This window comes from Tamandua tetradactyla, chromosome 22 (assembly GCF_023851605.1).
Source record: "Tamandua tetradactyla isolate mTamTet1 chromosome 22, mTamTet1.pri, whole genome shotgun sequence".
NCBI lineage: Eukaryota > Metazoa > Chordata > Mammalia > Pilosa > Myrmecophagidae > Tamandua > Tamandua tetradactyla.
In genome coordinates, this window is record NC_135348.1 from 47,231,450 (window position 1) to 47,256,361 (window position 24,912).

General features: G+C 41.8%; 1 long non-coding RNA gene across 2 annotated transcripts; it reads left to right on the forward strand.

Moving 5' to 3' along the window:
- Positions 1-4,724: 4,724 nt before the first annotated feature.
- On the forward strand, positions 4,725-12,361 carry LOC143666163 (uncharacterized). 2 transcript variants are annotated; one of them, XR_013167428.1, is made up of 4 exons: positions 4,725-4,816; positions 9,972-10,158; positions 10,411-10,537; positions 11,671-12,361. It is a non-coding gene; the product is annotated as an uncharacterized LOC143666163 (long non-coding RNA). The 2 variants fall into 2 exon arrangements; XR_013167429.1 differs by having other exon boundaries at positions 12,146-12,361.
- The last annotated feature ends 12,551 nt before the right edge of the window (positions 12,362-24,912 follow it).

Below are 24,912 nucleotides of genomic sequence, written 5' to 3' on the forward strand. Positions count from 1 at the left end.
TGTGGAAATAACTTTTGAATAGGATAATACATAGAGGCTGGGAAAATTGTAAAATGATTGATAGAAAAATCCTAGATTGCTGTGAAGAGACAGGTGGTAGAAATATAGATGCTGATTGTACTTCTGACAAGGCCTTAGAAGGAAATGATGAATGTGTTATTGTAAACTGGAGGAAAAGTACCCCTTGTTTTGAAGTGCAGAGAATTTGACAAAATTGAATTCTGATGTACATGGAAGGTGGAATTTGAAAGAAATGTTCTTGGATATTTACCTGAGGAGATTTCTAAGCTATGTGTGGAAAGTACAGCCTGGTTTCTCCTTCTTCTAGTGAAGTGAGTAAGGAAAGGGATGAGTTGAGAGCTAAATTTCTGGGCACAACAAAACTGGAATTTTGAAGGTTTGGAAAATTCTGATCTTCCAGAAAGTGAGTCTCCAGAGTGGAAACCGCTCCATATGCGATTTCAGCGGACGTGGAACAAGTCAGCCGTTCAGCGCAAGCTGGGTTGAAGGTGCAGTTATCCAGGAAGGATCTGTGCAAAGTTTTCATTTGTCTGACAGATTGGATACCTTTTACTACAAGCAAAACTGACAAGTTCTTTTTGTGAGGTTTGTAAGAACAGAACCACTTCCAGTCTGGACTAAAAGAGACCAAAAAGGGACAAATTAGGGGAAAAGATCACTCCAAGGGCAGAATCGTGCAAGCCGAGGTCTGGAACAGAGACATCTTCTTGGGCCAAGACAGGGGTGGAGTCTGCCCTGGCACCTCTCTCAATGGAGAGAGTGGGCCCCCTCCATTGCAGGAGAAGTGGTGGAACCCCAATGTTCTCGATGCTTTGGGGGCTGTGGAGAGTCCAGCCACCATCCTGATGCATGGCGAGGTTGGAGCCCAGCGTCTGGCCAGACTCCTTTGCTTGAAGAGGGTGGAACTTCATCCCAGCATTCATGGGGATCATGGCTGCTGCACGAGTGCTTGGAAGGAGTGGGGGCTGCCACTCCATCAGCCTGCAGAGGATAAAACATCGTTCTACAGATGACGCAGACCTTGAACTCTAATGGAGTATGTCCTACAGCGTTTTGGGATTGTTTGGACCTGTAACCCCTGTTTACCTTCTAATTTCTCCCTGTGGGTTTGGGAATGTTATCATATGCCTGACTCTGTTTTGTATATTGGAAGTAGATAACTTGTTCTCTACATTTCACAGATTCACAAATCGAGGGAATTGTGCCCTGGGACAGACTACACATACAACCAATTTTGATGTGACTTTGCACATATCATTGTTATTGAAATAACTTAAAGGTTTTGAGATATTGTGATGGAATAAATGAATTTCATGTGTGGAAAGAACATGTCTACTTTTGGACCTGGAAAACTTCAAGGTTTTTCAGAAGAACATATCTTAACTGTAATCCATTCCAGTGGATGTAAGCACAGTGTAAGTAGGACCTTTTGATTAAGCTATTTCAGTAAAGGTGTGACTCACCTTATTCAGGATGGGTCTTACTCCTATTACTGGGGTCTTTTATAAACAGAATAAATACTGGGGAGGGAGAAAAAGCCATGGAAGCAAGAAGCAGAAAGCACCAAACCCTGGAAGAGAAAGGAGAGACAACAAACACCGAACGTGCCATCTGTGGAGGAGCCAAGGACTCGGCAGCTGGTCTTCAGGACGAAAGCATCGCCCCCACCATGTCTTGGTCTGACATTTTCATTGCCTCAAACTGTGAACTAATAAATTCCCATTATTTAACCCATTTTATGGTACCTGCTTTAAGCAGCCTAGAAAACTAAAAACACTGCATACCTTAAGTTAACAAAAGACCTTTGAAACTGTCTTTAAACCAGCGTTGTACAAAACACAATGCTTCTTTTTTAAAAGAATCTGTATTGAAAATTATCCATACACGTGTGCTCCAACCACATTATACAATCAAGGGCCCACAATATCATCACGTAGTTGTGCATTCTTCACAATGATCATTCGCATCACTTTTCAGGATGGGTCTTAATACTATTACTGGAGTATTTTATAAACAAAATAAATACTGTGGGGGGAGAAAAAGCCATGGAAAAGAAATAGAAAAGAAAAAAAAGAACTCATACATCCATATCCCTTACCCCTTCCCTTTCATTGACCCACATTATTTCAATCTACCTGATGTTTATCCTTTATCTCCCCTTATTATTTATTTATTTTTTATCCTTTTTTTTTTTTTTTACTTATCTATCCATACCCTGAGAAAAGGAGCATCCGACGCAAGTTTTTCACAGTCACACAGTCACACTGTAAAAGCTGTAGAGTTCTATAGTCTTCTTCAAGAATCAAGGCTACTGGAATTCAACTCAATCATTTTAGGTACTTATCTCCAGCCACTCAAATACACCATAAACTAAAAAGGAATATCTATATAATGTATAAGAATAATCTCAGGATAACCTCTTGACTTTGTTTGAAATTTCTCAGCCACTGAAACTTTATTTAGTCTCATTTCTCTCTTCCCCTTTTTGGTCAAGAAGGCTTTCTCAGTCGCATAAAGCCAGGTCCTGGCTCATCCCCAGGAGTTAGGTCCCATGTTGCCAGGGAGATTTACACCCCTGGAAGTCATGTCCCACATGGGAGGAGGGCGGTGAGTTCACCTGCCAACTTGGCTTAGAGAGAGAGGCCACATCTGAGCAACAAAAGAGGTTGTTTGGGATGACTCAGGCATAATTATCAGTAAGCTTAGCTTCTTAGCAGAATAAGCTTCATTGGGGTGGGACACAGATCGAGGGCTCAGCCTATTGAATTGGTTGTCCTCACTGCTTGCGAACATATCAGAAATTCTCCTAATGGAGAAATTGAATATTTCTTCCTTTCTCCCCAGTCCTCCAGGAGACTTTGCAAATACTTTTAATTCTCTGTCCAAATTACTCTGGGATATATCATAGCATCACACAAACCTGCCAAACCAACAAGATCTCATGCCCTATTAAAGATTTTGCAAAACACAATGATTCTTAAAATAAAGCTTGTCAGAACAACAGCAGTATTATTAAACACAAATTTACATTTTTCATAATTTAAAGATTTAAGAGATACAATGCTAGCTTATTTTATCAGTAAAGCTGTGTAAATATAGGAAGAACATACCCAAGTAGAATAACTAAAGTAGAAATTAAGAAAAATATTCCATTTACAATAGCCGCTAAATGAATCAAATACCTAGGAATAAATCTAACCAAGGGTATGCAGGACTTGTACGCAGAAAATTACAAAATGTTGCTAAGAGAAATCAAAGAAGACCGAAATAAATGGAAGGACATTCTGTGGTCATGTTTTGTTTTTCCTCTTTGCAAATGGAGCTCTACCTTTCCCAGCACCATTTATTGAAGAGACTTCTTTCCCAATTGAGTTGTCTCTGCCCTTGTCAAAAATAAGTTTGTCAAAGCTTTGCCTTCCAGGTGACTAGGTAATAATCTTCAGTCACCGCACATCGTGATAACTGGAATCCAACTGCCTAAGGCTTTAGAGTCATCACTGCTTTCAAACCCAGCCAGACCAGATATGTAATCAATGCCTTTATTTCAGATATTACATAGTCCAGTGATGCTATTTTTTTAACAGCTAAAATAACCAAATCTGTCTCCTCACCATTTTTTAACCTGACAAAAAGAATGATGGCACAAATAAAAAGCAGTGGTCATGATAAAAGGAGCATCCAGAGATATGTCATAAATTAAAATTATAGTAAGGAAAATAGCTTGATGTCACTATAGTCACAAACTTATGTAAAATTGGAAAAGTCTCAGAAATAAAGCATTTTATGATGGCTCCGTTGCAAATGCTCATCCACCTCTTTACTTCTGCATTGAGGTGGTAGCCAGACTCTTCACAACCCCCAAAGCACAGGCTCCATCCTCTGAGCACTGGGGTGTCAGCACTCCTTCTGAACAGTGGGGTGAAGACTCTTCCTCTCCAGCACTGAGACTCACCTGTCCACACACATGGGAGAAGTGCTCTCTCAGGCTAAGAAGATGTCTTTGGTCCAGTCCTCAGCTATGGCTGCTCCTAAAGTGATTTCTCTTTTAATTTTCCCTTTCATTCCAGGCTGGCAGTGGTTCCACTCATACAGATATTGCAAAAAACATGTTAGTTTTGCATGTATCTCTCAGGGGTCTAATCTATCAGACAAAAGAACTTTTCAGAGATCCTTCCTGGATAATTGTATCTCCAGTCCTGACTTACGCTGAAATGGCTGACGCATCCATTGGCTCAGTTAAACCTTCAAGGTGATGTTTTCTTCCCTAAGGCTGTGACACTCTTGCACAGCTGCTGGTTTCTGTGCACATGGCACAGAACTAACTCTGTCACATGGCAAGGCAGATGGTGTTGTCTCCTGGTCTCTTTCTTCTCTTCTGGTTTTCATTTCAGCTTCTTTTTTCATGCGGCTTTCTTTTTCTGTCTGAGTTTCATTCTCTTATAAAGGACTTTAGTAACACATTTCAGACCCCTACTGAGTGAGTGGGCCAATCTGAACTGAAGTACTTACAATGGATTCACACCCACAGGAATGGATTAGATTTAAGAACATCTTTTCCTAGAGGACACACAGCTTCAAACCACCTCATAGAATGACTAATGCAATGTCCCCTCGTGTAATTTCTTGGAAGAGGCTGAGCAGAATTAGAGTTGTGATTCTTGGACTGTGTGGTAAAATTCCCCTGTGATATCATGTGGTTCTGGGCTTTCCTTTGTTGGGAAGTTCTGGATTACTGATTCATCTCTCTACTAATAATTGGCTTGTTGAGATCTTTTATATCTTTCTTTGAGTCAGTGTAGGTAATCTGTTTATTTCTAAAAATTTGATAATTTCACCTAGGTTATTTAATTTATTGGCATACAGTTGTTCACACTATCGTTTCAGAGTCCTTTTTATTTCAACAGTATTGGTGATGATGTTTCCCTTTTTTAGCTTTGATTTTCATTATTTGTATCCTCTTTTGTTTTTTCTTTGTCAGTTTAAATAAAGGTTTCTCAACTTAATTGATCTCTTCAGAAAACCAGCTTTTGATTTTGTTGATTCTATTGTTTGTTTTTTTGTTATTGTTATTTCATTTATCTCCACTCTAACTTTTATTTTCTTTCTTCTACTTGCTTTGTGTTTAGTTTGCTCTTCTTTTCTGAAGTTAAGTCTCTGATTTGAAGTCTTTCTTCTTTTCTCCTGTAGGCATTTAGAGCTCTAAATTTGCGTCTCAGTACTGCCTTTCCTGCATCCCATAAGCTTTAGCATATTGTATTGTCATTTGCCTCAAGATATTTCCTAATTTTGCTTGTGATTTCCTCTTTAACCCATTGGTAGTTTTAGAGTACGTTATTTATTATATGGTGTGTGAACATATCTCAGTACAATTTGCAGTTGTAATAAAAAAGACCATGTTTAATTTCCACATATTTGTGAATTCTTAATTTCTCCGTCTGTTATTGTTTCTAGTTTCATTCTATTGTAGTCAGAGAAGATACATTGTATACTTTTGGTATTTTTTAATTTGTTGAGAATTGTTTTATAACCTAACCTATGGTCTTTCCTGAAGAATGACCCATGCTCTCTTGAGAAGAATGTGCCTGATGTTGAGATTGGATGGAGTGTTCTATATATGTCTGTTTGGTCTAGTTGGTTTAGAGTATTGGTCAAGCCTTATATATCCTTATTGATCATCTGCCTGGGTGTTCTATCTATTACTTCAAGTCTCCTGCTGTTAATATAGAACCATCAACTTCTTCCTTCAAATCTGTCACTATTTGCTTCATATATGTTAGGGTTCTGCTTTTAGGTGCATATATATTTATAATTATAACACCTCCTTGTTGAACTGACCCCTTTCTTAGTACATAATGGTCATCTTTGTCCCTCATAACAATTTTTGACTTAAAGTCTATTTTATCTGATATTAGGATAGCTACCCCGGCTTTGTTTTGGTTGCTACTTGCATGGTATATATATATATATTTTCCCATACTTTCACTTTCAACTTACTTGAATCCTTGAATTTATGTTGAATCTCTTGCAGATAGCTTATAATTGGGCCATGCTTTTTTTTTAATCCATTCTGCTAATGTCTGCCTTTTGAGTGGACAGTTTAATCCATTTACATTTAAAGTCACTGCTGATAATGCTGGACTTTCTTCTGCAATTTTTCCATTCAATCCTGGTAAATCTTATACCTTTTTCCCCCTCAATTCTTACATTACTGCCTACTTTTATATTTACTTGACTTTTTTCTTTTGCATTGTACCATATATTGAGTGCCTTCTCTTTTCTATCTGGATATGTTTTCATATATATTCTTTGTGGTTACAATGGTGTTAAAATTTAACATCTTAAATAAATAATAATCATATTTGGTTTGATACCAACTTGACTTCTACAGCATACACATATACATTCCCTGTGCCCTTCAGCCCCATTTTTTGGTACTTGTTACCATTAATAGCTTTGCATACTACATGTCCAAAGCCATGTATTTGTCATTGCTTTTTATGCATTTACATTTCAGCAGCTTTAAAAGATAACAAATCAAATTACATACCAAACAATCCAATCCAATCCAATAATACTGGAATTTACAATTACTGGTATGGTTATTTTTACTGGAGGTCTTGATTTCTTTATGCTGATTTGAACCACTGTTTTGTGTCTTTTCCTTCAGTCTGAAGAACTCCCTCCAGCCTTGCTTATAGTGTTATCTAACAGTGAGGAGCCCTCAGCGGCAGCCTATCTGGGGGTGTCTCAATCTCCCCCATATTTTTGAAAGAAAGTCCAATTGTATCTAATTTTTTTACTTGGTGATTGTTTCACTCAGCACTTCAGGGATTTCGGCCCACTGCCTTCTCGCCTCCATGGTTTCTGATGAGGAGCTGGCACTCAATCTGATTGCGACTTCCTTGTCCAGAACATGTTGTTTTCCTCTTGCATGTTTTGGAACTCTCACCTTGCCCTTTGCATTCAATTTTATGGTTTATATATTAGAGGTGTTTTCCTCTGCCTTTTCATCCTGGTTAGTATTCTCTGGGCTTTTGGACGCGCATGTCCATGCCTTTTGTTAAGTTTGGGAAGTTCTTTTTCATTATTTTCTGAATATTCTTTCTGCCCTTTCCTCTCTTTCTTTTCCTTCTGGGACTCTGGTAATGTGCGTATTGGTATACTTGGTGGTGCTCCGCAGGCGTCTGAGGCTATTTTTTCGTTTTATAATTCTTTTTCCTTTCTGCTCCTTAGCCTGACTGATTTCAATGGTCTCATCTTACAGTTTGCTGATTCTTCCATCTACCAGCTCCAATCTGCTGTTGAAACCTTCTGGAATTTTTCATTTCACCTGTTGTGGTCTTCAACTCTAGTAGTTCTGCTTGGTTCTTTTAAAAGTTTCTATTTCTTTACTGAGATTCTAATTCATCATTTTCCTGGTATCCTTTAGTTCTTTCTATGTACTTTCCTTCATCTTTTTGAGATTTTTTTAAATTGTGAAAAATAATGTATATACAAAAAGCAACAAATTTCAAAGCACACTCCAGCAATTAGTTATAGAACAGATTTCAGAGTTTGGTATGTGTTACAGTTTCACAATTCTAGGTTTTTCCTTCTAGCTGCTCTAAGACACTGGAAATCAACAGAAATATCAATATAATGATTCAGCAGTCATACTCATTTGTTAAATCCTGTCTTCTCTGTTGTAGCTCCTCCTTCTCCTTTGATCTCTCTCCCAATCTTTAGGATATTTGGGCCATGACCATTCCAACTTTCTCTTGTTGGAAGGACGGTTGAAATATGGGATGGGGGATGGAACTAGCTGATGTTCTGGAGAGGCTGGGCCTCTGGGTTTCAGGACTTACCTGACCTCGGAACCCATCTGGAGGTTGTAGGATTCTGGAAAGTTATTATAGTGCTTGGAACCTTTGCGGAATGTCAGATAGAGCCCTAGGTGTTCTTTAGGGTTGGCTGGAATGGTCTTGGCTGGGGTTTGGCAAACCGTGGTAAATAGCAATATCAATATTTAGCTTGTGTAAGAGTAGCCTCCAGAGTAGCCTCTCGACTCTATTTGAACACTCTCAGCCTCATTCTGATACCTCATTTTCCCACAACTCTTTTTCCCCTTTTGGTCAGGTAGGCATTGTCAATCCCACAGTGCCAGGGTCAGGCTCATCCCTTGCAGTCATGTCACACGCTGCCACGGAGACCTTCGCCCTTGGATGTCACGTCCCACGTGGGGGGACAATTATTTTACTTGCAGAGTTGGGCTTAGAGAAGCTACATCTGAGCAATAAAAGAAGTCTTCCAGAAGTAACTCTTAGGCATAGCTATTGGTAGGCTTAACTCCTCCACTTCATAAATAAGCTTCACAAGCTTCTTGAGCATTTTAAAATTTTTTAAAAGGCTTTTGTATGTCCACATTCTGATCTTCTTCATTGGTGTTTTCTGCATTTTTAGCCTCTTCTTTTGGATGCACCATCATTTCCTGCTTCTTTGTTTGTCTTGTACTTTGTGTTGCACACTGAACATTTAAATATTTTAGAGTGCTTACTCTTGGACTTATTCCCCTAGATGTCTGCTTCTTTATTTTGTAACTAGCTGGTGATAAAACAGGTGTTTTGAGCTTCAGCCCTCCTGTCAGGAACGTCTGTCTGAGGCAAACCCAGCGTGCAGGGTCGTCATTGTGTTTTCTGGGTGTATTTATTGTCCTGGGCTTCTGCTTGCTAGTTTAGAGTTCCCCTATTTATAAGAGTCATATATCCCCTCCATTTCCCGGGAGACACACTTTTTTCTTGGCGTTTAAAGCAGGCATGCCTTTGCCCAGGTTATCAGCTTCTATAGATTTTCTGGTGTCTCAAACTCCTTTTACCTAGAGGGCAAATTCTGGCAGGGAGGGCATGCCAGAGAGGAGTTTCCCAGGTCAGTCCTTCCCAGCTGAAAACAGGGGCAGGGATCCACCAAGAAGGCATGGGCTGGATCCACAGTGCCCTAAGGAGGGGATCAGGAATGGCACCCATCTTCTCCGGTGGATCCCCAAAGCTGAGCTTTCTTGACACACACACCCCTCCCCCCCAGTAAATGCAGCCCTTGGACTTGTCCCATGCAGCCTTGAGAAAGCACACTGTGTTTAATTCTTCTCTTCCACAAGACAGGTTGGAACAGTGACCATCTTTGGAGCCAGTCCCCAGAGATCTGCAACCATTTATTAAAAGTCATTTTTGGCAGTTGTGCTTTCCCCTGATTTTGGGGAAGAGGATTTTTATGTCCGTTTCAGTCACTGGGGAGCTGGCCAGGGGCTGGATCCTACAGTAGCATGCCATGAGAGTGGGCGATGGGTGCCGGAAACAGCAGAAGGAGCAATGAAGGGGTCTTTGCCATAATTTACCAGCCTCTGCCTCCTGCTCTTTCAGGTCAGCTGTACAGGTCTCTGCTGACCTCCAGAATTTCAAAATAGTTGTTTCCAACAGTTCCTGCCTGTTTAATAGGTGTTCTTGTGAAAGAATTGAATCCTGGAGGCAACTAGTCTGCCGTCTTCCCACAATGTTCCCCAGGAAACTTGACTGTTGCATTTTAATAAGAATGAAGAATACAAAACCGTGTGATAGGCTGAACATTTCTGACAGTACTTAGGACAAACTAAGTGTTTAAAATTTTCTGCCATTGAGGTAGTCAGAGTGCCAGAGTGCCTATGCCCTACCACAAAGGATCTTTTAACTAATGTAGCTCTAGGGCCAACACAGACAAAAATCAGACATGGGTCTGTCCTGAGGGTTATTGAATTACAACCTTTTCCAGGACTTACATGTGAAAGTCAGGATATTGCTAAGGAAAGAGAGGGAATATGACAACTGGAATGGAGACATTTGGGTGGATTCTGGTGAATGAATGTCCTAAACTTTTAAACCCCACTGAGCTTTCTTTGCTATGTGAGTCTCTCCATAGATGCCTAACAACATGCTTTATCACAGCCAGCACGCAAGAAGTCAAGAGATAGTGCAAACATGTGAGAGAGTCCGGCAGGCTGGAAGTCACACTCTTCGGTAACCTGGCCTCGAAGTGGCGTATCCCATTACTATTGCTGTATTCTATTCTTCAGAAGCAAATCACCATCAAGGCAAGGGACTTTCACAAAGATGTGACTGTCCAGAGGTGAAGGTCAGTGGGGTCAGTTGGAAGTGGCCTACCATAACAGTATATGCAAAATTTCACCAAAATTTCACAAAAATTTATAAAATTCTATGCAAAATTATAATAATGTAGTGTCCACTATATGTTATCTAGGTTTATTCATTTCTTTGGTAAAACTATGAAGGAAATTACAAAATTCAGGACAGGCATTATTAGATTTGAAGAGCAGAGACCGGAGCTGCCATCCTCAGGGTAAAAGGGAATTCTGACTTTCCACAGAAACTCCAACAGTGTTTGTGACTGCTTTGGCCACAGCGTATTTCTTAATGTGCCAGGTGAATACAGGAGGGACTTTTAATATTATTTTATGCATGTGCAAGACACTTCATAATAAACGTGTTTCAAGGTAAGTAATAATCTCATCCCCTTTACCCCATATGGACATGTGCAGGGTGATTCTGGAGACAGGGCTATGGTCAGTTGAAATCTGATGTACCCCAAATCTGTTGATAGTTCTCTCTCCCATCTCCCCTGTCTCTTGCTTTTCAACCATTAATCCATGTGGATTTTGCTGGAAGGAAACTAACAAAATTCAGCTTGTAGAACCTTCAAACATTTTTGACTTTCTGAATCGAGCTTGAGAATTTGGCCCAGGAAATTTTTTTAATGTTACAAGCATCATGTCATCCACAGAATTTCCAAGCTCTGCCAGTCAAATCATAAAACAAATAGTTTTATGCTTTAATATATATTTCCCAAGAAGATGGAGATTCCTCCTAGAAGTCATAACACCAGCCTAGTGTTGGTTTATTCTGTTGAGGAAGAAATAATGCAGATTTTGGGTAAACGGGTCTGGGCTTGAATTTTTGTTAAGTTAACTCAGTACCTACATGAGCTTGGGCATTTTGCTTAATTTCTCAAAACTTTTGCCTCCTTGGTTGTGAAAAAAGGATAATAATAATTCTAAGTTTGATGTGAGGATTAAATTAAATAATGTATTGAATTTAGGTAGTACATTATTGATAGACAATAATTGTTAGTTATGTGTGATGCTATTTAAGCTCATAGTTTTTCAGGTCAATGTGAAATGCCAATTATAGTATAGATTAGTTTGAGTCTTCATACAGAAATAATTTCTATGATTCTGTGATTTGTATGCTGACAAAGTTGTTTACATTCAGAGAATCCTAGAGTTCTAAGGATTATTTTTCTTATAGGAAGCATTTTTAAAACAGTTTAGCATGCTTTTTATTCTCTAGTTACTGAAACAAATTCAATTAATTCTCCCATGACACCTATTAACATCTTAAGAAATAGACTTTTTGCTACCATTTTAAAGTGAGTGGTCCAGGGAAAAGCAGATAGAAAGTGATAGAAAAGGAAAGGAAAAGGAACATTGGTTTCCATTTTCATGGCAGCCTATATTTTTATCCTACTCACTTCTGATGTTCTGAGCTAGAGACTTCATAAATTTACAGCTCATTGTGAGTAAAATGTGCTTTTAGTGTGTCTGTCTTGATTTGTTTGTATCTTCTGCAGCAAAGCAAGATGTAAGATGGCTTATCAAAGACATAAAATGCTATGAGAGAAAAAATAAAGAAGAAAATAGAGGCTTAGGCCAAAAGAAAGAGGAAGGGGATTCAGTTCACAAGACATGCCAACTTGCTGACAGAGGTGTCCAGATGAGGCCAGGGCAAATGAAGGGTTCTTGCATTTTTTAAAGTCAATTCAATAAGAGAAATGTGATACGTGTCACTCATGAGGCTCATAAAAAATAGAAATAATAATTGCTATTGCCCAGCTATTGTACAGCTCTTCGAAGTATGGAGAACCATGGAATAAGTTCCTAATAGGCCAAGAAGTCATCCCAACAGTGATCCAAGGGACAAAGACATTTTGTATGTTCAATGCTTGTCCTAACCATTTCGGAGATCTGCACTGTTTTGTGGAATTCGATATACCGTATTTTGCTGATTTTAATATTCACTTTTTTCATGTTTTACCACACCTGAAGTTGGGATGTATCTCACAATCAATGGCATGTTTGACTCAAGGAAATATGTGCTTCATTTGGATTGACTTACTCAGAAAGACAAAAGCTCTTTTGGTATGTGCAAACCTGGCCTTGCATTAGGTGCTAGCCTCACTGTTTTAAAATATTTAGGACAATGAGGTCATCTGACGTCATTCTGCAAGGCATATCATGGTAAATTTCAGTTTCATAAAGTCCTCTGGGAAATGATTTCTATTTCAAATGAGTTGTGCTCCTTGCTTGCTTAGAGCGATCTTACATTTAGTTGGCCTTCCTGTTGCCACAGGAGGGAAAATGTTTGGAAGAGTACCGAGTGGCAGCCTTCTCTGAAGTTTAAAAGAATAAGTGCAGGTAATCAAGTAGGAAATGGACAGAAATTAAGAAGAGGTAAAAAATGTTTCAGTTATTATATTAGGCTGTTTAAGTCCCCTCCGTATAAATGAATAAATAAGATTTTTTTCTACGAGTGGAACTGCCCTATTATATAATTCATTTGAGAGAATGTGTTAGTATGTCCTCTGAGGGTTTCTCTGAAAACACTCAAAGCAGCAAGCTAGATTTATAAATAAGGCTGGACGCAGGAGGGGGCCAGAATGTTCTGATCTTACTAAACTTCTTTTGCTATTCTCAAAAATCCCTTTTTATTGAAAAAAATGGTGTGACTTGGAGGAGAGTACTGTGCTCGGAACATGATTGGAGATTTTATTGGACAGAGCTGATTTTTTTCCTTCTATATTATCAGTGCCATTTATTAAAAACAAACTAACTACACTTCCTGTTCCTTCAGCCAGAAAGAGTAGAAAGTAAAGCGAATCTATTTCAAAATGAATTGCATAACATATTAAACTATTGCTTGAGGGATTGGGAAAAGGAATGCAGAAGTGCTAATATTTTTCTCAGTTCATTCTCTTTGCAACTAGATTTGGAGGCCAGTGTTTATAGAGACGTATGCCTGCATACGTACACATCAATATAATAAAGTGAATCTTATTTGATTTAAGAATGCATTTATTAAATTTATCAGATATTTAAAGAGGGAAACTATATTATATAAAATTAAAAACCTTGTGAATTTATGATCAGAATGGGTATTAATATATTGATTGTTTGGGAAGAAAGCTGGGAACAATAGGAGAATGGATTCAAAAGGAAGAAATTCTAGAAAAACTGACCGCATTGTTGTACAACATAAGTAGTTAAGCATTGTTCTTTATTTCTGTACTTAAAGGTTGTTTTTTTACCAAAATCTGGCTGTGATTCCCCATGCACTTCCCAAACAAACAAACAAGCAAAAACAAACAAACGAAAAAAAACTCAAACTAAGCAAAAATTCAACAAATGGTGCTGCAATAAGGGGATATTCATATGGAAAATAATGAAATGTGACCCTACCATACAGCATACAAAACAACAAAACAAATCTGACTGTGAATGTAGACTACTTGACTTGAGTTACGCTTATTATCTGTGTGCCTTTTGGCAAATTTCTTACCCTGTGTTTCAGTTTCTTCATCTATAAAGTAGGAATAACAGCTCCTTCCTTTAAAGGGTTGTGTAATAATTAAATGATGAATAAATTATGCTTATAAATAGAAAGCATTCATACATAAAAGTGTAATGGGCTTAATTAGAACAGTGTCTGGCATATAATAAGTGCCCAGTATATTCAGGCACTGCTGTTACTTTTGATATATGCTGATATTAAGAATTATAAACAAATATGCAGTAGAAAAAGCTTTAATCATCCAGGGTTTTCCAAGAAACTGAATCAGACAATATTTAAGCTGAAAGGAACTAAGAGTCGTGGAGTCCAACGATCTTGTTTCACAGTAAGGAAACATGCTTGTAGAAGAAACAGGTTTTCCTGAATCGTGCCGCAGTTGTGGGCAGAGGACAGGACAACAGCCGGAATCACCAGGAGCTGAGCCCAGCGCCCTGCAGGGCTCTTGGTGCCAGGACAGGGGTTTGGCTGGGAATCATCTCAGCAGACGCTGTGCAGGGATGAGGCACCGCCACCTAAACCTGAAACGAGAAACCAACTCAAGTCACTGCTTTCTTCAGGAAGCGAGTTTTACCAGTAAGGCAAAGGCTCAATAAGAAAAAAAAAAAAAGCTACTTTTATATAGGGTTCTGGGAAAGCGTTTGTCTAGGGGTATTGGCTTTAGGGGTGAGGATGGGCTGGTGTCCAGCTGAGACAGCTGAGGCGTGAGGAGCAGGCACGGGTGAGGTCCGCTGGAAGGCCTGTTCCCTGAAGAGGAGCCGCTGCTGCTGGGCCGACTTTTAAAGCTTCAGGGCGTCTCTGGTCGGTTGGCCATCGGAGTCACCTTCGCTGAAGCAGGTTGTCACTGACCCATGAGGCAGGTGACACCAGCTCTACTGGTCTCTGTTACCATTGTTTACTTTTCCTAAGTGTGTGGGGACTTTTTTATTTTTTTAACTTTTTTTTATTAATTAAAAAAATTAACAAACAAAACATTTAGATATCATTCCATTCTACATATACAATCAGTAATTCTTAATATCATCACATAGTTGCATATTCATCATTTCTTAGTACATTTGCATTGATTTAGAAAAAGAAATAAAAAGACAACAGAAAAAGAAATAAAATGATAATAGAGAAAAAAAATACTATACATACCATACCCCTTACCCCTCGCTTTCATTTACCACTATTTCAAACTGAATTTATTTTAACATTTGTTCCCCCTATTATTTATTTTTATTCCATATGTTCTACTCTTCTGTTGATATAGTAGCTAAAAGGAGCATCAGACACAAGGTTTTCACATTCACAGAGTCTCATTGTGAAAGCTATATCATTGTTCAATCATCATCAAGAAACATGGCTACTGGAACACAGCTCTACATTTTCAGGCAATTCCCTCCAGCTTCTCCACTACATCTTGAACAATAAGGTGATATCTAATTAATGCGTAAGAATAACCTCCAGGATAACCTCTCGACTCTGTTTGGAATCTCTCAGCCATTGACACTTTGTCTCATTTTACTCTTCGCCCTTTTGGTCGAAAAGGTTCTCTCAATCCCTTGATGTTAATTCTCAGCTCATTCTAGGGTTTTTCTCAGTCCTTTGATGCTGAGTCTCAGCTCATTCCAGGATCTCCGTCCCACGTTGCCAGGAAGGTTCACCCCCCTGGGAGTCATGTCCCACACAGAGAGGGGGAGGGTGGTGAGACTGCTCGTCATATTGGCTGGAGAGAGAGGCCACATCTGAGCAACAAAAGAGGTTCCCTTGGGGGTGACTCTTAGGCCTAAATTTTAAGTAGACTTGACCTATCCTTTGCGGGGTTAAGTTTCATATGAACAAACCCCAAGACTGGGGGCTCAGCCTATAGCTTTGGTTGTCCACACTGCTTGTGAGAATATCAAGAATTCAACTTGGGGAAGTTGAATTTCTCCCCACTCTCACCATTCCCCGAAGGGGGCTTGCAAATACTTTTCCAGTCACTGATCAAATCACTCTGGGATTCATTGGGGGATCACTCTGGACAAACCAACAAAATCTCATGTGCTACCTGAGATTCCAAGTACTTATGACATTCAATCAAGCTATCTACATGAGTTATATTAGGAAATGCTCTAGTCAAAATCTAAATTTTGTAACAAACATTTTTTGCTTTAGTCTCACACATAAGGTGACATTTTAAAGTATTAATTATCATCTATTTTCAGCACCCTGCAATAATGACATTCCTTTGTTCTTCTTCATGCAAAAACATTTTTAAAATTTGTACATTGTACATTTCACTATTATTATACACTCTAGGCATTTCTAGATCATACCATCTCGATCTTTACCATCTATCTTTCTTTCTGATTTCATTTATGTCCCCAGCCCTGCTCCCTCTATCATTCTCACATGCAGCTTCATTCAGTGTTTTAACATAATTACATTACAGTTAGGTAGTATTGTGCTGTCCATTTCTGAGTTTTTGTATCCAGTCCTGTTGCACAGTCTGTATTCCTTCAGCTCCAATTACCCACTATCTTACCCTATTTCTATCTCCTGATGGTCTCTGTTACCAACGACATATTCCAAGTTTATTCACTAATGTCAGTTCATATCAGTGAGACCATACAGTATTTGTCCTTTAGTTTTTGGCTAGTCTCACTCAGCATAATGTTCTCTAGGTCCATCCATGTTGTTACATACTTCATAAGTTTATTCTGTCTTAGAGCTGCATAATATTCCATCATATGTATATGCCAGTTTGTTTAGCCACTCGTCTGTTGATGGACATTTTGGCTGTTTCCATCTCTTTGCAATTGTAGATAATGCTGCTATAAACATTGGTGTGCAAATGTCCGTTTGTGTCTTTGCCCTTAAGTCCTCTGAGTAGATACCTAGCAATGGTATTGCTGGGTCATATGGCAATTCTATATTCAGCTTTTTGAGGAACCGCCAAACTGCCTTCCACAGTGGTTGCACCATTTGACATTCGTGTGGGACTTTTTGTTTGTTTTTTGTTCTTAATTCTGCAGTGAGAAAGTGTTCAGATGGAGAAGGACTGACGTGGAAGATGAAAGGTTTCCCTTTGTCTGATGTCAGATGGAAGTATCAAGGTAAAAAAAGAGATAAATGCAGAGAGAAAGGGGTGGACTCTGGAGGATGACCCCGAGGAAGGACGCTGCGCTGCTGGCCCCACGTGTGAGCGCCGCAGAAGCCACCTTCTGTCGCAGGGGGGACCCGGGAAGCAGCAGGAAGCCTATCCAGGCTGGAGGGCCTGGAGACGGCCACTGCTCCTCCAAGGATCCTTCCTGACAGCGGCATTCAGAGCCACACCTCTCCTGGCCTCCTCCCAGGGCTCCTCTGGGCGGGCTGTCCACTCCGTGCTCCCCCGTCCCACATACCCTGGGCGGGCCGACCACCCCGCGCTCCCCCGTCCCAGGTGCTCCCGGCGGACCGTCCACCCCGCGCTCCTCCGTCCCACATACCCTGGGCGGACCGTCCACCCCGCGCTCCCCCGTCCCAGGTGCTCCCGGTGGACCATCCACCCCGCGCTCCCCCGTCCCAGGTGCTCCCGGCGGACCATCCACCCCGCGCTCCCCTGTCCCAGGTGCCCCCGGCGGACCGTCCACCCCGTGCTCCCCCGTCCCAGGTGCTCCCGGCGGACCGTCCACCCCGCGCTCCTCCGTCCCACATACCCTGGGCGGACCGTCCACCCCGCGCTCCCCTGTCCCAGGTGCTCCCGGCGGACCGTCCACCCCGCGCTCCCCCATCCCAGGTTCTCCCGGCGGACCGTCCACCCTGTGCTCCTCCGTCCCACATACCCTGGGCGGACCGTCCACCCCGCGCTCCCCCGTCCCAGGTGCTCCCGGCGGACCATCCACCCCGCGCTCCCCTGTCCCAGGTGCCCCCGGAGGACCGTCCACCCCGCGCTCCCCCATCCCACATACTCTGGGCGGACCGTCCACCCCGCGCTCCCCCGTCCCACGTGCTCCGCTGGCGACGAGCCTCGGATCCAGGACGCCACTGGAAGAAGCAGGCGCCCAGACGACAGCAGCGCATCCGCCGTTCCCGGGCTCCCCGCGTCCTGGCCGCGGGCCCCTGCACGAGCGGCCCACCAGGCTGTCATCCCCGAAAGGTACGCGAGGGGTGCGGCTGCCGCTCGTCCTTCTCCCAGGGCGGCGCCCTCGGAAGGGGAAGGCCGGCAGGCGGGCGAGCGACTCCCGGACGAGGAGGGGCCGCAGCCCTGGCCCGCGCTCGGGGCCCTAGTCTGTTGTTTCGCCCTGACTTAGGCCCTTTCTCTTTGTAACCGGCTGACCCCTTAACCTTGACTCGGTCGGTTCTCACCTGAAGTAGAGCCGCCGCCTCCTCTCGGGGCTGCCTGCCTCACCGCAGGGCACCTGAAACCCCACCGGGAGAGCCGTCTCTGCGGCCGGGGCTTTGCTCTGGCTTCTCAGGACCACATAGGGACGGAAGCCTTAGCCTGTAACTCGGAGGCCATCACCCACGTCTCCAGGCTCTGGCTGCCAGGGGGGCTCCCTCCTACGTGGGAGGACATACAGAGGGACAGCACATGGGCCAAACACATGAGTGACCACGGGCATATGCCAGGTGATCAGGCGCCTCCGATTTAATCACCCTAAACTTCTGGGTCCACCCAGGAAAAGCAGGGCTGCAGGGCAAACCCAACAGGCTGAAGATTTCTCTCTTTTCTGCAGCTCTGAGACATCCTCTGAGAACATCCAAAAGCAGCGACTGTCTCAGGATATGAAAAGAAGGGCTGAGGCCGCTACTAAAGAGAGGGCTGCAGCAAGTGATTTGATAGCTGCTGTAGTTGGCTTTTCCCTGCTGAGACTGAGAATGTCACATCCAACGCGCAGGACATCAGAATGGAGCAAACAGTTATGGAAAATGTATCATGTGTAGGATTCTTTACATATATTATTTAATTTAATTGTATAAAATCCCACAAGGAAAGTGTGATTGCTCCATTAATCAGAAGGGGACACTGAGGCTCAGGAAAGTTATTTGTTTAAGGTCAATTAGAAAGGAACGGGGGCCATATTCACTCCAGTATACGAGCCTCCAAAGCACGTTGTCTTTCTTTCTTTCTTTTGATTCATATTATATTTCTTAATTAGAAAGTTTGAAAATTAGCAGCGACAAATATTGTGAATAACTAAATTTCAGGGGCAGATATGAACTTAATATACCATTAACTCTAACATAGTTGCTCTGAGTTAGCTTTTCTTAATTTTGAAAAATACTATATATACAAAAAAGGAATAAATTTCAAAACGTACTGCAATAATTAGCTGTAGAACCGATTTCAGACTTGGCTATGGGTTACACTGCCACAATTCTAGGTTTTTCCTTCCAACTGTTCCAAGACACTGAGACTAAAAGAAATATCAGTATAATGATGAGTCATACTCATCTGTTAAATTCTATCTTCTCTGTATAAATCCTCCTTCTCCTGTGATCTTTCTCCCAGTCTATACGGGTATTTGGGCTCTGCCCGTTGTAGCTTTTTCATGTTGGAAAGGTAACGCCCACTGTCTTTCTCTTCTACATTGATTCCTGGGAAATAACTGAGGTTTTGAATAACGCAAAATTTTTATTCTCTTTCTTTTATAGTAGAGGCTTGAAACTAAATTTTAAAAGGTAAACCATCCCAAATAAAAAAGTTTATTTTAGAATCACAGCCCGTGTCGGGGGAGTAACAAAACAACTACCTGGGTGGCTGAGGGTGAATCTGGGTGGCTGAGGGTGAATCTGGGTGGCTGAGGGTGTGTGCTGCAGAAGCCATCTACGACAGTCGGGATTGTGAGAGAACAATTAGGGTCCGAGATGGGGCCGTGGCGGAGGGTTGCTGGGGCTGGGCCACACAGATGCAAGGGCTTATTCCGAGGATTTCTTTTTAATTAATAGTGAGTTTCCTGTCCGGTTGCAATTGTGCCATTTTACCATTTTCTCTAATTTTTAACTCGCATAATATTTGCTGTTGTTTTGTGTTGGGAATCTGCCTTTATTTGTTTATTTCTGTATCCCTCAGCATCTGGCATAGAGTAGATTCCGAGTAAATGCTTGACAAACTAGTGAATAATTTGTGGCAAGAGTAGAGATTGGCTTCTGTTTTGGAGTCTTGCATCCTAGGCTCTCCTGGACAGCTTGGAAGAAATTCTCACTTTTTGAAATGCTGGTATCAGCTTTGAGGGATGCCGGCAGAGTGTGGTTGAGCTGTTGGGGAGATGTGTGTGATGAGGACGAAGGACCCGGGATGGAGCCTCCCCGGGACGTGGTGCGTCCGGGCCCGTTAGGGTGGCAGCCCCCAGACGTCACTGCAGATGTGCACAGGGTTCTGTGAAGGTAATTTCTATCTCAGTTTTTTGATATTTAGCTTCTGTTGGTCTTGGAGTGACCTGTAGCATGTTGATTTGTCAAGGCTATAGATACGAAAGAGAATGAAACATTGTTTTAGGATCTGAATCCTAAATCCATTGTTTAGCTTAATGTGCTTAGCCTTTCTCTGCAGACAAAAGTTCAAAATCTTGTTTCTTTTCCCAGTGGGGGTTATCAATAATCTAGGGACTGGAAAGGACAGTATAATAAACCACCATGTGGGTTCCTGGCCTCTTTAACCAAATCCCCATCTAGACAGGTGTATTGTGTCAATATTGATTTAACCAGCCGAGAGCAGATCAAACTAGAAAGTAAAGCAGGCTCTTACACGACTTGTTTAATTGCTCAGTGCAATTTATTTGCTTACTTAATTGCAGCTTCCACTACGTCTAATGCACCATAACCAGGTCAGGGCACACGGTACATTTAGAGGTAGAGAATGCCAGAGTCTTTAAAATCCATAATCTGAGAGCCGCTGAACTGTAGGCAAATCGCTTTTAAAGAGGGAGTCAGGAGGCAGGTCCATGTGGCTTGTGGAGGAGCGAGGCAGTGGGAGGCACTGGCCTGACCGCAGCGTCAGCCCCAGCAGCGAGGCTCTCCGTGGGCAGGCAGCCACATGTCAGAGCCCCGAGGATGAGCTGTGTGAGCCGGGCAGCGTCCTCACTGGAATTTCATGCCAAGTGTCAGTCTGACTGACACTCACCCAGTCCATATAACTCCTTCACACAAATGTCTGGTTGCCACCTATTATCACAAAAGCGTGCTTTTTGCACTCTGTTGGAGGTCGACAGGTTTACAGTATTTGGCATTTTCTCAATCTATTTACATTCTATTTTGTGGTCAAAACGTGTTTACAAATTCTGTGATGATTCATATCACCCCAATGCACAGCGGAGAACGACTGCTTCTTCCAGTTGACTTGTGCTAGTTTTGGGGGCAAAGGGCACGTGAGGCAGCATGGATGGAGCTAGAGAGGCATTTCTAGGGTTCGGCCAGGTAGGGACGGGGCAGCCTGGAGCTTCCTTAAATTTATAACCAATTGACTACCTAGATAATCACTGAAATCGCTACTTCTAGAGTGGGTTCTCTTGCAGAATCAATGAGCCTTTAATGAAGAGACTGAGCCAGAAATTCTGGTGCTATAACTTGTCTGAGAATAACGTGTCGATGTGATGAGGGCAGGGCACTTACCTTTCCTAGTCCCCTCAGTTTCCTCATCCATAAATTTAGGGGTTTCCTGTCCCCTCAGTTTCTCATCTATAAATGTAGGGGCGTGAACTGGAATGTATGGTGCTTTCTGGCTTTATGATTCCATGTCATGATTGGGGCTAGGAGAGCTTAATAACAAAAACAAACAAAAAACAAAATAAATGAGACGAACTCCTTGACCTAATGGGTCGAGCTCCTGTCACCTTTCTTTTCTTCCCTGCATGGCAGTATTTCTAGGAAGAGAGCCCTTAGTCTCAGCTCCGCGAAGATGCTAATGTGGTTCCCAGTGGCCGTTGTGCTTCCACATTGTCAGAGCCATAGTCCCTGTGCTACCTGGAGGAGCTTCCCATGAGAGCCGCCTTCTGGAAGCTCCCTCTCCTCCTCACCCCCACATCACCGAGCCCAGCCCACACGCCTTCCTGCACTCTCTCCCCCCTTGCTGAACACGTCTTCTCTTTCTCTTCTGTTTTCTTCTATCTCACCTTCAAAGGTGGGGGCACCCCAGGCTCAGTCTCAGCTACGCCACTATCTACTCTGTTCTCTGTGGGTATCATTGTCCCTTGGCTTTAAATGCCATTTTAGTTGATGGCTTTCAAATTACATTCCCTTTGCTGATCCCTCGACTTTACTCCAAACACATGACTAACAGTCATTTCTGATTCCAGCTCTGCCTGGCCCAGAAGAACTTGTAGTTTTCTCCCTGTGAACCCTTTCCATCTTAGTGTTCTTTAACTCAGAAAATGGCACTATTTTCTCCCCAAATGTTGAAGCTCAAAACTCAAGGTCTAACCTAAATCCTCTATGTCCCTCCCACGACCCGTGTAATGTGTTTCAGCTATACATTGCTGCATAACAAACAGCACCACAACACAGTGGCTTAAAAAACAGTAATTTACTATTTCTCATAATTCAGTGGGTGGGCTGGGCGGTTCTCCTGCTGGTTTTGCACAGACTCGCTCATGTGGCTACTTAAGCTGAAAAGTTGGCTGGGCTGGAAGAATCAAGAAGGCTCCCTTCACGTGTCTGTCAGGAACGCCTTCATTCTCTCCACATGCCCTGCTTTCCTGTATCAGTGAGCTGGATAGGCTTTCTTATGTGGTGGTCTCTTGTCACGTTTCCAAGACAGCAAAACCAGAAGATGCAACATATCGTAAGGTCAAGCCTTGAAATGTGTCCAAAGTCATTTCCTACCCATTATTTATCATTATTATTATTTTTGGTCAAAGCAAACCATAAGGCCAGCCCAGACTCAAGAGGATGGATAAATAGACTCTGTCTCTGGCTGGAAGTGTCACCATCTGAATGTCCAGTCTTTAATAGATGGGCCTGCCTGATCCTGTACCTAACAGAGAAACAGGTCATTCACTTTGGCGAGGTGACTGTTTTTATAGGTATACATGTAAGGAACTGGAGGAAAGCTTTTCCAAGATGAGTTTGGAGTGAGGAAGGTGATTTGGGCTTTTATAACGCCAAACAAAGAAATGGCCAGGATCCAGAAGAAAGCAGAAGGAAAAAGAAAAAGAAAGAATATAGAAAAAAAGCTGTTTGGTCAGCATAACAAGATATGCTCTTTTTATCAACTATTTAGGCTTTTGATATTGTCCTTCAAATGGAAGAAGGTGTGATATTAATTCCTATGGTGTTTCATTCCTATAAACGGAGCGAGGGAGGATTTTATTACTGTAACAGAAAAGGAACAGAGAGTAAATACTTGAGTTTAAATCAGCAGCAAGCTATTTCAACAAGGGCTTTTAGGCTTAAAATAATTCATGGTTGCTTGAGTGAAATGATCATAATAAACATTTTTTTAAAGCTACTGATCACTATACTAAGCATTTTTCCAGCTAAAGGATTATATTGAGAATTTTTTCTATCTAGCTATCAGGAGAAGTAGACGCTCACACTGCAAAGGGACATATAGCGTGATGGTCGAGATCTATAATCCATGCAAATGTCTCGTAAACCATAATTTCTACACATATCCTGAATTCAACCACTTTCCTCAGGTTCTCTGTTCAGTCCATCCAAGCCAGTATTATCAGGTCCACCGTAAGAGCTTCTAACAGGCATCCTGCTGCTGCGTGTATCATCTGTCTCTCCCTTCTCCTTCTCACTCGCAAATAGCCAGAATGATCTTCTGAAATGAAGGTCAGTTGATAAAGCTTTTCCTGTTTAAAGCCTCCCAGTGGTTTTCGCTCTTGTCAGAGAAGATGTAAATCAGGACCCAGGTGGCCTTGCACGGGCCGCACACTCACCTCTCTGACGTCACCTCCGATGTCTCGCCGCCATCTGACGCCCGATTAAATTCAGCTGAAAGTCAGTGAAAAAGGCACACTGACCTGTTTTTCTGTTTTTGTGAATTTTTGAACATGAAAATCTTAAACATTTTATTTTGAAATAATTTTAGACTTATATGACAGTTTCAAAAATAATTCAAAATCCATACCGAACATTTCAGTATATCCCCACCTAGATACCCAGGTCCATCACCGTTTTGCCATATTTTGCCACATTTACCATATCATTCTATCTTCCATTTATGTATCTATCATCTCTCTAGTTACCATTTATCTATATCAATCTATTTATTTTAAAGTTTTTTATCGTAGTAATCTATATACAATAAAATCCAGTTTATCTTTGGACCTTTCTGTTGAGCATTCTGAACCGAGACAGTCCCTTGGCAGGCACGTCTCACTCATGTCTCCTCCAGCTCAAATATGTTCAACAGAGAGGGATGTCTTCCCTGCATCTGAAGGGTCTCTTCTCCAGCCAACCACTCTCTGTTCTCACCGTGTTTTGGTTTCTTCATAGCTCTTTTCTCCATCTGTAATTAACCTGCTTATGCATTAATATACTTGGTTGTTCCTGTTTCTCTTTACTAAAATATTATAAGCTCTACAATAGCGGGCTCCTTATCTAATTATACAATGGATAAAAGGATGAAGGATGAACGAGTGTTAGTTACAGCTGCATGCCTGCATTCCAGAATCAAAGTCCCTTTCTTCTTTCTCAGTGGAGATAGTCAGTCTAATGCATGAGGTAGTGTTTGAGATCAAGATTTGCCTGTGTTTTTTGGAGCACATTCAAAGCTCTTTGGCCTGTCCATGCCTTGTGATTTTTCTTGTATGAGATTAGGTTTGAAGTTCTCCCTTCCCTCTTTCAAAGGAATGATGTAAGGGTGGTATAAAATCATGTCCACAAGCCTCCTAGGCACAACTCAGTGTAAACCAGACGCTACGTAAGTACTTTCAATCTGCTTCAAGCATGATTAGTTGGGAAAATGTTCTAGAGTTTGACAGATTGTCTTAGGGGTATGGGGTATGGTGAATGGGTCACCCCACATGAAATAAATCCAGTTCATAGAAATAAGTATCTCCTTATGTCATGCACGCTAATATTCCTTCCGAACTTCTGAACTTCTCTAGATCGTTGACAAATGTCTTAGGCAAGATTGCCCCTTTAGAATATATATACAAAAATTGCAGTGAAAATGACACATTGTATTCAGATATTGCTTGAAGTTTATTTTATTTTTGTATAGGGTCATCATTTTAGAATGATGCATTGCCCCTGTTCAGGATTGAGTTGGGGATATACTACTTAAAACAATTCCAGCTGGTAGATAAGCCAGTCACTGTGCTTATACTTCATATATCATCTCAATTTT